This window comes from Cornus florida, unplaced genomic scaffold, assembly GCF_030987335.1.
Source record: "Cornus florida cultivar Cherokee Brave unplaced genomic scaffold, ASM3098733v1 CherokeeBrave_3.0.0_Hap2_Chr06, whole genome shotgun sequence".
In the NCBI taxonomy this organism is placed as follows: domain Eukaryota; kingdom Viridiplantae; phylum Streptophyta; class Magnoliopsida; order Cornales; family Cornaceae; genus Cornus; species Cornus florida.
The window spans coordinates 15,232,926-15,247,037 of NW_026775576.1; the positions used below are offsets into that span (position 1 = coordinate 15,232,926).

Below are 14,112 nucleotides of genomic sequence, written 5' to 3' on the forward strand. Positions count from 1 at the left end.
TGTGAGAGATGTCAAAAGATAGGATCAATGTCGAGAAAAGATATGATGCCCTTGACCAATGTCCTTGTTGTAGAAATCTTTGACATATGGGGCATTGATTTTATGGGTCCATTTCTTATGTCCTATGGTTTTCAATATATTCTCCTTGCCGTTGATTATATTTCCAAGTGGGTGGAAGCTTGTGCTACCAAAACAAATGACGATTCCGCGGTTATTCAATTCATCAAATCTAATATCTTTGCTCGTTTTGGTATGCCTAGGGCTATGATAAGTGACGGAGGAAAGCATTTTTGTAACCAATTCTTAAGGCATTTATTTCTTAAGTACTCCGTTACTCATAAAGTGGCCACTCCTTACCACCCTCAAACAAGTGGGCAAGTAGAAGTGTCTAACCAGGAAATTAAGCATATTCTTGAGAAAACGGCTAACACCACTTGGAAAGATTGGTCAAGGAAGTTAAATGATGCTTTGTGGGCTTACCGGATGGCATATAAGACTCCCATTGGCATGTCTCCCTATAGACTTGTATATGGAAAGCCTTGCCATCTTCCGGTTGAGTTGGAACATAAAGCCTTGTGGGCAGTTAAAAAGCTCAATCTTGACCTTGATAAAGCCAGAGAGAATCGGTTATTACAATTGAGAGAACCGGTTATTACAATTGGAAGACTTGATAAAGCAGGAGAGAACCGGATCTTTTTAAGGCATCTGGGAATGGAGCTCTTAGCTCAAAAAACTTTTTAGAAATTTTTTTAAAAGTTTCTTTAACACAAGAAGTTTTGAAATCATTTTGCAAATTTATCTTTTCAAAATCACCTTTCAAATCACTTTTTAAGAAATTCTCATTTGAAAGATTATGCATATGCAATGAAGGAGGAATAGGATGAGAAACGGGACGGGTGTCAACTTATGGTTGCACCGGTTTACTCTTTTCATTGGACATACCACCTTGGTTGTCCACAATCTTCCCACTTCTCAAGGTAGTCACCGCGTTGACATGCTCTATTGTGTGACCTTCCGATGAGGAATGGGTCTCCATAACACATTGTTACTTGTATGGGGCATTCAAAGGCATTTTCCTTTTCTCTCTAGCATTTAAAGTACTAGCTATTTGCCTTACTTGGGTTTCTAGCTTAGCAATGGATTGAGAATGAGAATGAAGCAATTGAGTGTTCGCCTTTAGAGTTCCTAGAGCGGTCAAAACTTTCTCCTCAAAAGCGGGACCCCTAGCATTTCCTTGAGAATATGATGGTTGATTAGGAAAATGAGAATTATAAAATTGATTTCCTTGTGATTAAAATGGTCTATATCCTTGGGAACCTTGGCTTTGCATCGGAGGTGGAACATACTTCCCTTGGAAACCACCTTGGGGAGGGTTTGAGCCTTCCCTTTGGTTTCTCCAAGAGAAATTCAGGTGATTCTTCCAACTAGGATTATAATGATTGCCATAAGGATTGTTCCCTTGATTAACAAAAGTTGCATTGACTTATTCATGATGCTCACTTTGTGCATGTCCATGGGTACAATTGGAAGTAGAATGTAAAACACTTGAACAAGTCATACATGTCTCATTGGATACATGATGGGAATGGTTAGGGACGGAAGATACTTGATTTGCCGAGTTTTGACTGATTAAGAATTGATCAAACCTTTGAGATAAGGATTTCATCTCGGCGGCTATTTCATTGGAATGGTTGACTTGATGTAAGCCAACACTCTTTCTTCCACTTGAATTCCTACCATTCTTGGAAGATAAAGTTTGATGCAAAGAATTTTCACTCATGCTCTCATAAAGACACCACACGTCATCCTCATGCCTATCAATGTAAGAGCCACCCATGGAAGCATCAACCATGCCCTTGTAATTGTCCGATAAGCTCTCAAAGAAATATTGAATTGATTGCCATTTGGGCATCTCATGATGTGGACACTTCCTAAGCAATTCATTGAATCTTTCCCATGCCTCATGGAACGTTTCCCTATCCCAGTGTGAAAACTCTCAAATTGAGGTTCTCATGGCATTGGTCTTAGAAACTGGATAGTACTTCTTCAAGAACTCTTATTGCATTTCTGCCCAAGAAATTATTGAAAAAGGCCTAAGATTGTTAAACCAATATTTTGCCTTGTCTTTAAGGGTAAATGGAAAAATTTTAAGCCTTAAGACCTCTTCTGGCATGCCTGTGTATCTCACAATGGAACATACTTTAAGAAACTCATCCAAATGCTTGTAAGGTTCTTCACTTGGAAGTCTATGATAGTTAGGAAGCATTTGAATGGTTTATGGTTTGATCTTATAGTGGTGTGCTCTAAATGGTGGCAATTAAATGCATGTGGGTGCATTGTATTCATTAGGCACATAGTAATCTCTTAAAACAAGGGGAGGATTAACAATTGGAGGTGCAACATGGGTACCTTGATTGCCTTGAATGATGGGAGGTGGTGGAGCATAGATTGGCCTTGGCATTCCCAATGGAACTTGGCCTTGTTGTTGTGATGGGTGAATGAATGGCCTCGGCATGCCTAATGGTACTTGCATGTTATCATGATGCACATTTGGGTGGAGGATGCCTTGTTGGTTTATGTGACATAGTCCTCATTATGTCTTTCCATTGATAACATGGATTAACTAGAACTTCCTCTTCCCCTAGGGTTTCAAACAACGGATTCAAGATGAAAATTTAGAGGGACAAGAGTAGGTTTCAATGATCTACGACCATGCATGCATAACAAAACAGAACAAGCAACAAGCAAAGAACAAACACTTCACATTCGCAACAAATCAACAATCAACAAACTTCCTCCACATACAATGTTCCCATACTCCCATGCTATCAATAATATGCAAAGAAAAGTAAATTGCCTCCACGTGGGCTCACGATTTATCTAAGAATTGAAATATAAGACTCCACGCGGGCCGACGATTTAACTTGAGATTGAGTTAAAAAAGAGCTCACAAAGGGTCCTATAGCACTTCAATTCAATTTTCAATTTTAGCCTTGCAAATTTTTTAGATTTTAGCTTTTTCCTTGCTTTTGCTTAGCTCTTTGCTTGGAATACTCCTTTACTCACCTTTTAGCTCAATGCACCTAGTCAAACAAGAACCAACACAATAAGTAACCAAAATGAAAATGAAAACAAAGTAAAGACACGATCAAAATAGTACTAATTCCTAATTGATTCCAGAAATACGACGTTGCCTTCAATCAATCCCCGGCAACGGCGCCAAAAACTTGGTGTTGTGCCGTCCCAAACCCAAAGTTTGTGCACCAAAAGATAGTGGTGTAGGGCTACGATGAATGTGGCTAAGTTTTACATTTAGAAATTGCCACTACTACCTTTTACTAAAAATATAGTTAGGGCAAGTGGGATCGTCCTAAGGGATTGGTGGGTCGTATTAAGTTGTGGAATCGAGATTAGGGTTAGTAGGTCGAGTGATCAAAAGATTGGTTGGTGGTTGAATTACGCTAAGATGCAATTTAAACTAAAGTAGGCAATTAAATGTAATGGAGAGAAAATAAGAGAGAGATCTTGGGATTTAGAGATCACCACTAAGCATAGCTTTTTTACACCCTTAATGAATGATTAATGAGGGGGAAAACATGTATTGCAACATAGTGTGTGTGTGTGGTTGTTTCAACAAGTATGGATGACAAATTAAGCATATATTGTCTAAGCAACATGGTGGATAGCATAATATATCAAACTAAGCCATTAATCCTTTCTTTAAGCTCACAATCCAAATACATCACAAGGTTAGAGATACGTGCTACTTGCTTTCATAAGTATGGAACATCAAACAACAAGCATGGATTATCCTCCCATTTAACACCTAAACTAAAACTACACTATAATTAAGCTAATGACATGAAATTAAACTAAATAAACTAAGGGAGAGGCACAATCCATCAAGAAATGAGTATAAACCATCAAATAAACCACAAGAGCATTCCATTAAGTACTATGTCTTGATAATCTTTAGATCTATAGCATTAATACACATAGATATGCATCAATAACACAAGAAATAGAAACAAACACATGAACATCTATTCTAGCATACATAGACATATGGATAGAATGAAATGATCAAATGGAAGCATTAAATCACACAAATCATTGAATAAATAAGATCTATGTATATAAAAGTATCAAAACATGTATCACAATACAAATCCCCTCAAAAATACATAAATCAAGATGTAAAAAGCATGCTTAGGGCTAACTCTAGCCCCAATAGGATGTCTAGCCACTCATGGATGGTGTCCTTCAACCCTCAAGGGCTAACTCCATGGTAGAGATTGCTCCTCTTCTTGGTTGGTGGAAGAACTCCAAGCTTGTGTTTCTAGCCTCCTTCTTTCTTTTCTTCCTCACTAAGAATATGGAAATTCTATCTCTATCTACTCTTAAGTATATACTCTCAAAAAGTGGCTCATATTCTTTATATAGGTAGGTTAAATATCACCCCAAATGAGCTGGGCTCGTACACCAATATTCCTTCCAATGATTGGATATGAGATAACTTTTAATGAGCTGGAAATTGGATTTTCTCGGGCTTTGGAAAGTTCGATCGATCGAACTTGTGGTGAGATCGATTGAACATGGTTGAGATCTATCGAATTTAAGCTGGATCGATCCTCTATGGCGGCGTCTTTTTGGATAAAAACAAATCTGAGCTATTTTGAAGATATTTTTGGGAAAGAGACAAATGTGATAGGTAGGGTGGTACAAGTGGATAAGATGGAATCTTTCCGATCGATCGGAATAAAGTTGGATCGATCGAACTTTGTGGGATCTTTGGATAGGGATAAGAGAGCTTAGATCCATCTTGGAATGTTGAGATCGATGAACTTTCGATCAATCAAATATTTTCTGAGATCGATCGAACTTGCTGAATTTCCACCACTTGCTTCCTTTTGCTCCCACTTTGCTCCTTTCTTTGATTCATCTCAAGATTGCTTTAATTATGCTCTTATTTAGCTGAGTTAGCTTATTTTGGGGATAAGTACCTAAAAATGGAAATAATACAAAATCAATCTAAAGCTAGAAAATAAGATAGATAATAGTTCCAGAACACCTAAGCTTAAGGGGTTTAAATGCGCACTTTTCAGTGCTCATCAATGTATAAGGGGTTAGAATATAATAATCCCTTAAAAGTGTGAGAGCAGGAGCAGGTAGAGCAACCACTCTCAATTCATCATTACCATTGTTATTAGCCATTTTTAATTTAGAAGGTTCTCCTAACAATTTAGAATTCTGTTTAAGTTTATTATGTTGTTTAAGAGTCTTTTCAATTTTTGGGTCATATTCAATCAAAGGGAATGATAGGGAATGATGACCTAACATGCACTAAGTTCAATGGCAAGAAAGAAAGGAATTTAAAAATAAAAACTTCAAGTAAACAAATAAAATCACAAGAACTCACAATAGGTCCCGAAACTGTAGCTTCTTTTTCTTAAGCTTCTTTGCCCTTGCACTTAAATTCCTGCACTTGAAAAGAAAAAAAAAAAGAAAAAAAAAAAGATTAGGAGATAGAAAGTCCTAAACTACAAATTAAACTAAAACAAATCTTTAACTCAACAATGACCATTACATAGTCCTCGGCAACGACACCAAAAACTAATGTATATGTTTTTCAATGATAAAAACCACTCATAATAGAACGAATCCTTATAAGATAGGGCTATGTTGAGGGCGTCGAACCTCAAGGACTGTGGTGGGTTGTTAAGTATAAAATTAATCCTAATCTAATTCAAGAGAAGATGATTTTTTTATTTAGCTATGTCTAAAGTGCAATAAAATTAAAAATAAACTAAATTATCAAGTATTGAGATCAAGGGAAGAAAATCTTAGGGATTAACTTCACAACTAGCTTCATAACATGGTCAATTGCTTGAACTATAGGGAAATTCAAACTTATGTATATTCGGGAATCAAAGACTTTAATTCAATTAAGAAGGAATATATTGATGAGCGCTGAAAAGTGTGCATTTAAACCCCTTAAGCTCGAGTTTTCTAGGCCCTTTATCTATCTTTACCATTTTAGACTAATTTCATGTTATTACCCTTTTCAAGTGCTTATCCCCAAAATAAGTCAATTCAGCCAAATTAGAGCATAAAAGAAGTAATCTCAAGCTGAATGGAAGAATGGAGTAAAGTGGAAGCAAAGTGATGGAAATCAGCAATCTTTGATCGATCAGGAATATTTTCGATCAATCTCACATTGATCAATCCAGTCTCATCAAAATGGATCAAAACCCTTATCCCTTGTCCTTATCCTCAAAGAATTGCCATCTTCGATCGATCCAACTTCCTTCAAATCGATCGAACTTTCTTGATCTTATCTTCACTACCACTTTTGTCTTTTTCCCAAAATATCCCAAAATATCTCAGAGATTTGTCGTATTCCAAAAAGGCACCGCCAAAGATTGATCGATCTGGCCTTATTTTGATGGAACTGGCCATAGTTTGATCGATCTCATCTGAATTCGATCGATCGAACCTCCTCAAGTTTGAAATAAAACATAGTCCAGCTCATTAAAAGAGGGCTCCTGGTACAATCATTGGAAAAGACCCTTGTGCACGAGACCTGACCATTGGATATGACACTTGAGCTTCCTATATAAGGATTTTGAGCCATTTTTACATGATAACTTAGATAGCTCAATATAGAATCATTGATCACATATCTTGGAGAGGGGGGTAGAGCTTAGAGAAACATACACTATTTTGGGAGTTCTTCTATTCTTCTAGGGTTTCCATCAAGAAGAAGAGCATTCCTACCATGGAGATGGCCCTTGAGGGTTAGATGACTACATCAATGAGTAGTTAAACATCTTCTTGGGGCTAGAGTTAGCCCTAAGCATGCCTTCTAAACCTTAATGTTTTGTATTTTAAGGGGATTTGTGTTGTAATCTTGTCTTGACACTTGATTTGTATATGAATCTTGTTCTTACAATGATTTGTGTTGATTAAGACTTTCAATTGATCATTTCATTCTATCCATATATCTATGTATGCTAGAGTAGATGTTCATGTGTTTATCTATTGGTTTTGTGATATTGATGCATGTCTATGTGTATTGATGCTATGAATCTAGAGATTGTCAAGGCATAGTGCTTAAATAGAATACTCTTGTAGTTTGTTTGATGGTTCATACTCATTTCTTGATGGATTGTGCCTCTTCCTTAGTTTAATTAGTTCAATTTTTATGTCCTTAGCTTAGATGTAGTGTAATTGCTTTACTTTCTTAGATGTGAGGACAATCCATGCTTATTGTTTGATGTTCTATACTTATGAATGCAAATAGTAAAATTCTCTACCTTGTTAGTGTGTTGATTGTGAGCTTAAAGGAAGGATTAATGGCTTATTGTGCTATTCACTAGGTTGTTTAGACATTGTATACTTAATTAGTCAATCTATACTTGTTAATTCAATTAATCACACCTCTTTGTATTACAACACATGTTTCCCCTCATTCATTACACATTGAGTGTCTAGAATGGTGATGTTTAGTGGTGACCTCTAGATTCCAAGACCTCTCTCTTTTGTTCTCTACCCTTTTATTTACCTCAATTGCTTAGTATTGAATGCATTTACATTGTAGTTTAATTAACCAAATAAACAATCTTTTAATCACTCAACCTACTAATTCGACCTTGTTTCCATATTAACATAGCCCCCAATCCCTTGGGACGATCCCTACTCACCCTAGTTTTATTAGTAGTTAGAGGTAGTAGTGGCACTTTACAAATTTAAACTTGGCTACACTTTTATTGTAACTTGTTGGTTGACATGACTACGACCTCACTAAGTTTTAGCGCCATTGTTGGGGATTGATTTGGCAACGTCGTGTTTTAGAAACAATTAGGAATTAGTACTCTTTTGATCGTGTCTTTACTTTACTTTATTTTTAGTTACTTATTGTGTTTGTTCTTGATTGGCTAGGTGAATTGAGCAAGGAAGTCAAGCAAGGGAGAATTGAAAAACAAGGAGCCAAGCTAAGCATAAAAAGCCTAAAATCTAAAAATTGCAAAGCCAACCAAAAAATTAAAAAATGAATTGAAGTTGCTTAAGGACCCTTTGTGAGCTCTTTGTTAACTTAATCTCTAGTTAAATCACCGGCCCGCGTGGTGGCAAGTTTTTTAATTCTTAGATAGATCGTGAGCTCGCGTGGAGGCAATTTACTTTTCTTTGCATATTGTTCAAGTATGAGAGTATGGGACCAATGTATGTGGAGAATGTTTGTTGATTGATTTTTTGAGGGGGTGAATTGATTGCTATTTGATTGATTACTTGTTATTTGTTTTGTTAGTGCATACATGGTCGTAGATCATTAAATCCTACTCTTGTCCCACTTAATTTAAATCTTGAATCCATTGTTCGTAATCCTAGGGGAAGAGGTAGTTCTCATCATTCTATTTCATCAATGGAGGAACAATATGACGATCATGTGGAGGACCTTGGTCACGTAGACCAACAAGGCATCCTCCACCCTAATGTGCATTATGACAACATCCAAGTACTATTAGGCATGCCTAGACCATTCATTCCCTCACAACAACAAGGCCAAGTTCCATTGGGAATGCCTCGGCCAATTTTTGCTCAACCTCCCATGGTTCAAGTTAATCACGGTGTTCGTTTAGCACCACCGGTTGGGAATCCTCCCATTGCTTTGCGTAATCATTATGTTCCAAATGAATATAATGCACCAACATGCATTTAATTGCCCCATTTAGAGCACATCACTATGAGATTAAACCACAAACCATTCAAATGCTTCCTAACTATCATGGGCTTCCAAGTGAAGAACCGTACAAGCATTTGGATGAGTTTCTTGAAGTGTGTTTCATCGTGAAATACACGGACATGCCAGAAGAAGTGTTAAGACTCAAACTTTTTCCTTTTACCCTAAAAAACAAAGCAAAATATTGGTTCAACAATCTTAGGCCTTTTTCGATAGCTTTTTGGATAGAAATGCAATAAGAGTTCTTGAAGAAGTACTACCCGGTATCAAAGACCAATGCTATGAGAACTTCCATTCATGAATTTTCTCAAGGGGAAGGGGAACTATTTCATGAGGCATAGGAAAGATTTAATGACTTTCTTAGGAAGTGTCCACATCATGACATTCCTAAATGGCAATTAGTCCAATACTTCTTTGAAAGTTTGCCGGATAATCAAAAAGGAATGGTAGATGCATCAATAGGTGGTTCTTATCTTGATAAACATGAGAATGATGTTTGGCAAATGTATGAAAGTATGAGTGAAAATTCCATGCATAGATCTTTATCCTTTAAAAATGGTAGAATTCTAGGTGGAAGGAAGAATATCAGCTTATACCAAGTTAACAATTCAAATGACATAGCCGCCGAGGTGAAATCCTTAACTCAAAGGTTTGATCAATTTTTGGTCAACCACAATTCGGTAAATCAAATGTCTTCCTCCCCTAACTATACTCATTATGTTTCAAATGAATCTTGTATGGCTTGTTCTAGTGTCTTACATACTACTACCAATTGTCCTTATGGACATGCGCAAAGTGAGCATCATGAATAAGTTAATGTTGCATTTGTCAACCAAGGTAATAATCCTTATGGCTCATACTACAATCTCGGATGGACGAACCATCCAAACTTCTCTTGGAAAAGCCAAGGGGAAGGCTTAAGCCCTCCCCAAGGTGGTTTCCAAGGCAAGTATGTTCTGCCTCCAATGCAAAACCAAGGTTCCCAAGGTTATAGATCTTTATTTCAATCATCAGATGGAAACCAATTTTCTAATTCTCATTTTCCTAATCAATTATCTTATTGCCACGGAAATTCTAAGAGTCCCGCTTTTGAGGAAAAAGTGTTGACCGCTTTGGGTACTCTAGAGGCAAACACTCAATTGCTTCATTCCAATTCTCAATCCATTACTAAGCTAGAAACCCAAGTCGGGCAAATAGCAAGTACCTTGAATGTTAGAGAGAAAGGGAAGATGCCTCTAAATGCCCCACAAAAGCAACAGTTCATTGTGAAAACCAATGAAGGTCACACAATTGAACATGTCAATACGGTAACGACCTTGAGAAGTGGGAAAATTATGGACAATCAAATTGGTGTTTCTAATGAAGAGAGTGAACCAGTGTAACCCAAGGTTGTCACCCGTTCCGTTTCACATTTTATTCCTCCTTCATTGCATGTGCATGATCATTTTGTTGAGAAAGTGTTAAAAAATGATTTGAAAAGTGATTTGAACAATGATTTGAACAATTCTTGTGTTGAAGATGCTTTGAAGAAAAATCTTGAAAAAGACTTTGAGCCAAGGGCTCCATTTCCGGATGCCTTAAAAAGGTCTATTTCTCTTGAAAAGCAAAAGACCAAAGTGAATGAAATAATTGAAGTGTTTAGGCAAGTGAAGATCAATCTTTCACTTTTGAATGCAATTAAGCAAATTCTGGCTTATGCCAAGTTCTTAAAAGATCTTTGCACCCAAAAGAGGAAGAACAAAAGCCAAACACCAAAGAAAGTGGTCTTGACCGAGCAAGTAAGCTCTATCTTGCAACATAACACTCTTCCAAAGTTTAAGGACCTCGGTTCACCTATTACTTCTTGCATCATTGGTAGCCATGTCAATAATTGGGCTCTCTTAGACTTAGGAGCAAGTGTTAACCTTCTTCCATACTCGGTATATGTTAAATTGGGCTTAGGAGACTTGAAACCGACGTCTGTAGTTTTGCAACTTGCCGATCGATCCATAAAAAAGCCCCGGGGTATTATTAAGGATGTGTTGATTAAAATTGATAAATTCTTTTTCCCCGTTGATTTCGTTGTCATTGACACGGAACCAATTTCGAATCCCAAGAGCCAAATTCCCATTATCCTTGGTCGTCCTTTCTTGGCAACCGCAAATGCCAACATAAATTTTAGGACGGGGATAATGAAAATATCATTTGGGCATATAAAAGTGAAGTTGGACATTTTTAATCCAACCCCGAATTTAATAGACAAGCATGAAGAAATGTGTGTTGCGGAGAACTATCTTGACAATAAATGTGACATAGTTGAGTCATTGCTTGAAGATCAAATTTCCAAAAGTTCATCTTCCAATTTGATTTCTAAGAAAGTTGTTTCAAAAACAAGTGTTGAAAGGGCATGGAAGCCCAAGAATAGCATAGATAAAGGACCGTTAATCTTCTTTGAGTCAAATCCAATGAGTTCCTTAGGGAACAATATGTTGAGTGGGATTCAAAGTGCCATTCACCCTGTCAAGGAGGGGATGCACAATAAGATTTTCGATCTGGGCTAAAAGAGCCCAACGTCTTGCTAGAGACGTTAAACACTAGTGTTTCGTAGGGTTTACAACCCTATTCCTCCCTCATTTATATTTTACCTTTCATTTCTTGTGTCGTCTAGATATATTCTGGGTTCATACACATTGATAAGGACTTTGGTAGAGAATGCATGCACTGTCATTTTCAAATTAATCATTTTGTGCCTGTTCAATCGATCTTGAAAGAGGTTCGATCGATTGAACTACCAACCCTGCATCCAATCATCTCTCTGTTCTATCGTACGTAAATTCTCTGCATAAATCAGTTCTCTGTGTATCGTGCGAAGTTCCTTTCTGATTGATCTAAGAATTCCAAGATTGATTCAGTTCTTCCTTGGATCGATCTTCAGTCCATACTTAGAAAAAATTTTGGAACCCAAGAAAAAGGCCTCTCTGTGCATCGTTTAAACTTGTATGCAGGTTTTCATCTGTTGGATCGATCAAAGTTCTTTTCAGATCGATCTTTGATCGATCGATCCATATTCCTTTTGTTGACTTTGACTGCTTTTTGAATTTTGCATTTCATTCTTAAAAAAAAAAAAAAAAACCAAAAATATTTTATTTTATTTTATTTTCAAAATTCAAAAATCCAAAAAAAATATTTTTCTTTATTTTTATTTTTATTCCATTTTATTTTTAAAAATCCAAAAAGAATTTTATTTTATTTTTACTTTCATTTTATTTTATTTTTATTTTTATTTTATTTTATTTTATTTTTATTTTTATTTCCAAAAATCCAAAAATATTTTAAATTTTAATTTTCAAAAAATACTTGTCGTTTTACTAGGCTAGATCGATCTGAGTTCTTTTCAGATCGATCTTTGTTCAATCGATCTGAGTTCTTTCATGATCGATCGAACATGTCGGAGATCGTTTTTAAAAATAGAAGCCAAAGGTTATTTGGATCAATTTCAAGATCGATCTCAGACCCTAGCTTCTTCCACCGCTGCCCATCATCTCTCCCAGCTCCGGCGAACCTCCAGCGACCATCCCAAGTCTTCGAACTCTATCTCTCGCCTCCGATTTCATTTTATCTCTTCATTTCCACTTCTCTCATTGGTTTTTGGTAAGTTTTAAGTTATATTACCATTTTTGAGCTTCAATCTATATGTTCTTGATGTTGCCATGTTAGATCTGAGTTTCCATGTTTCATTTCTACCTATTTTTGAAGTCTCAAGGCATGTGATATATATGTATATATATATTTGTATATATTTGATTCCGATTTCATTTTTGGGGGTCACGTGCCAAGATAAGTGACCAAAGTTGACTTATTGATTTGTGAGAGGGCCTACGAGCTTACTCGAGAGCCCCCTCGTGTCGTCCATGTCACAAATCTGTGACTGTTCAAGTTTTCATAGTAGTTCGATCGATCACAGTTTTCTCTGATAAATCAGAGAAAGATCGATCTCACTCAATTCCTGATCGATCTAACTTAGATCGATCTCATCTTTTCATGATCGAACAAACATCACAGATTTGCATATCCACTTCACATGCCATCTTTTGTGTTCCATACTATCTTATATTTGCCCAATGCTTGTGTTTTCCACATTGGGTGCATTTTATTCTGTCATATTTAGCATGTTTTATTTATTCATTATCTATACCTGGCTGTATTACAACTTGCATAGATTCATGATAATTATTTTGAGTTATCTATCTTATTTGACATACATGTTTCTATATATTATAGTTCAATTCTTTATTCCTGTACTGACTTCTTCTGCAAGTTTTATTTTCTTTTTACAGGCCATGGCTCGAGTAAAGACTATTACCTATAGGCAGTATGAGCGTAGAGTGAGACTGAGGATAGAGGAGCCTGCAGAGCTTTTCCATGCTTAGGACCCAGTTCCAGAGCTAGCTCCAGCTCAGTCCTCATTAGCCGATACCAAACTATAGTCTTCTGCTTCCGCATCATCTTCTTCTTATGAGGCTGAGCATATACCTTTTCCATCACCACCATTGGCACAGCATGGCCAGGTCTGCGATAGACTTATCCGGAGATACTCAAGCCTTTCAGTGGTCCATGAGTCTATGTTTGACACTGCTTTCTTCTCCCGGTCTTGACCAGGGCAGCCTATGAGGATATTCAGCGGTGCGGCATATCAGCTATATTGGCCCCGGTGGCCAACCCAGTTTACCCGCGGCTTGTTCGGATGTTCTACTAGAATCTCCGGCCGGCCCCAAGTAACTTGGCGGAGCTGCGGACTACTATTGATGGTGACCGGGTCCTCTTTTACAAGGGTCGCGATACCAAGTCAAGCTTGAAGAGTTGTGTGAATTTAGGAGGTGGCCAAGTTTTACATTTATAAAAAGCCACTACTACCTTTCTCTATATAAAATATAGATAGGGCGAGTAGGGATCATCCCAAGGGATTTGATGGTGTATCGAATTGTGAACTATGGTAATTAGGGTTAGTAGGTCGAGCGATCACACAATTGGTTGGTTGGTTGATTAAGCTAAATTGAATTCAACTAAATAAAATAATATGAGGTAAACAAGAGAGAGAGAGGTCTTGGGGTGTAGAGATCACCACCAAGCAATACTTTTCCAAACCATAATCAAGTGACTAATGAGGGAAATGAATGTGTTGCAACAATGTTGTGTGTGTAAAAGACATTCAATTGGTAAGGGTGACTCAACAAGTGCAAATTGTCTCAATCAACATGTGTGAGGCCACAATACATCTATTGGTAGAGGAATATATTGTCTAGACATCATGTGAAGAGAACAAAATATCAAATCAAGTCATTGAACCTTTCATTAAGCTCATAGTCCAAGCAATCCATAAGGATGACTTAGTT

The 14,112-nt window shown here is 36.9% G+C and overlaps 2 pseudogenes; one reads left to right on the forward strand and one right to left on the reverse strand.

Moving 5' to 3' along the window:
• LOC132313833 (DNA-directed RNA polymerase II subunit RPB1-like) overlaps positions 1-13,270 on the reverse strand; it is a 79,293-nt pseudogene extending 66,023 nt beyond the window's left edge.
• Positions 1,911-2,009, forward strand: LOC132315229 (small nucleolar RNA R71; annotated as a pseudogene).
• Positions 13,271-14,112: the final 842 nt, after the last annotated feature.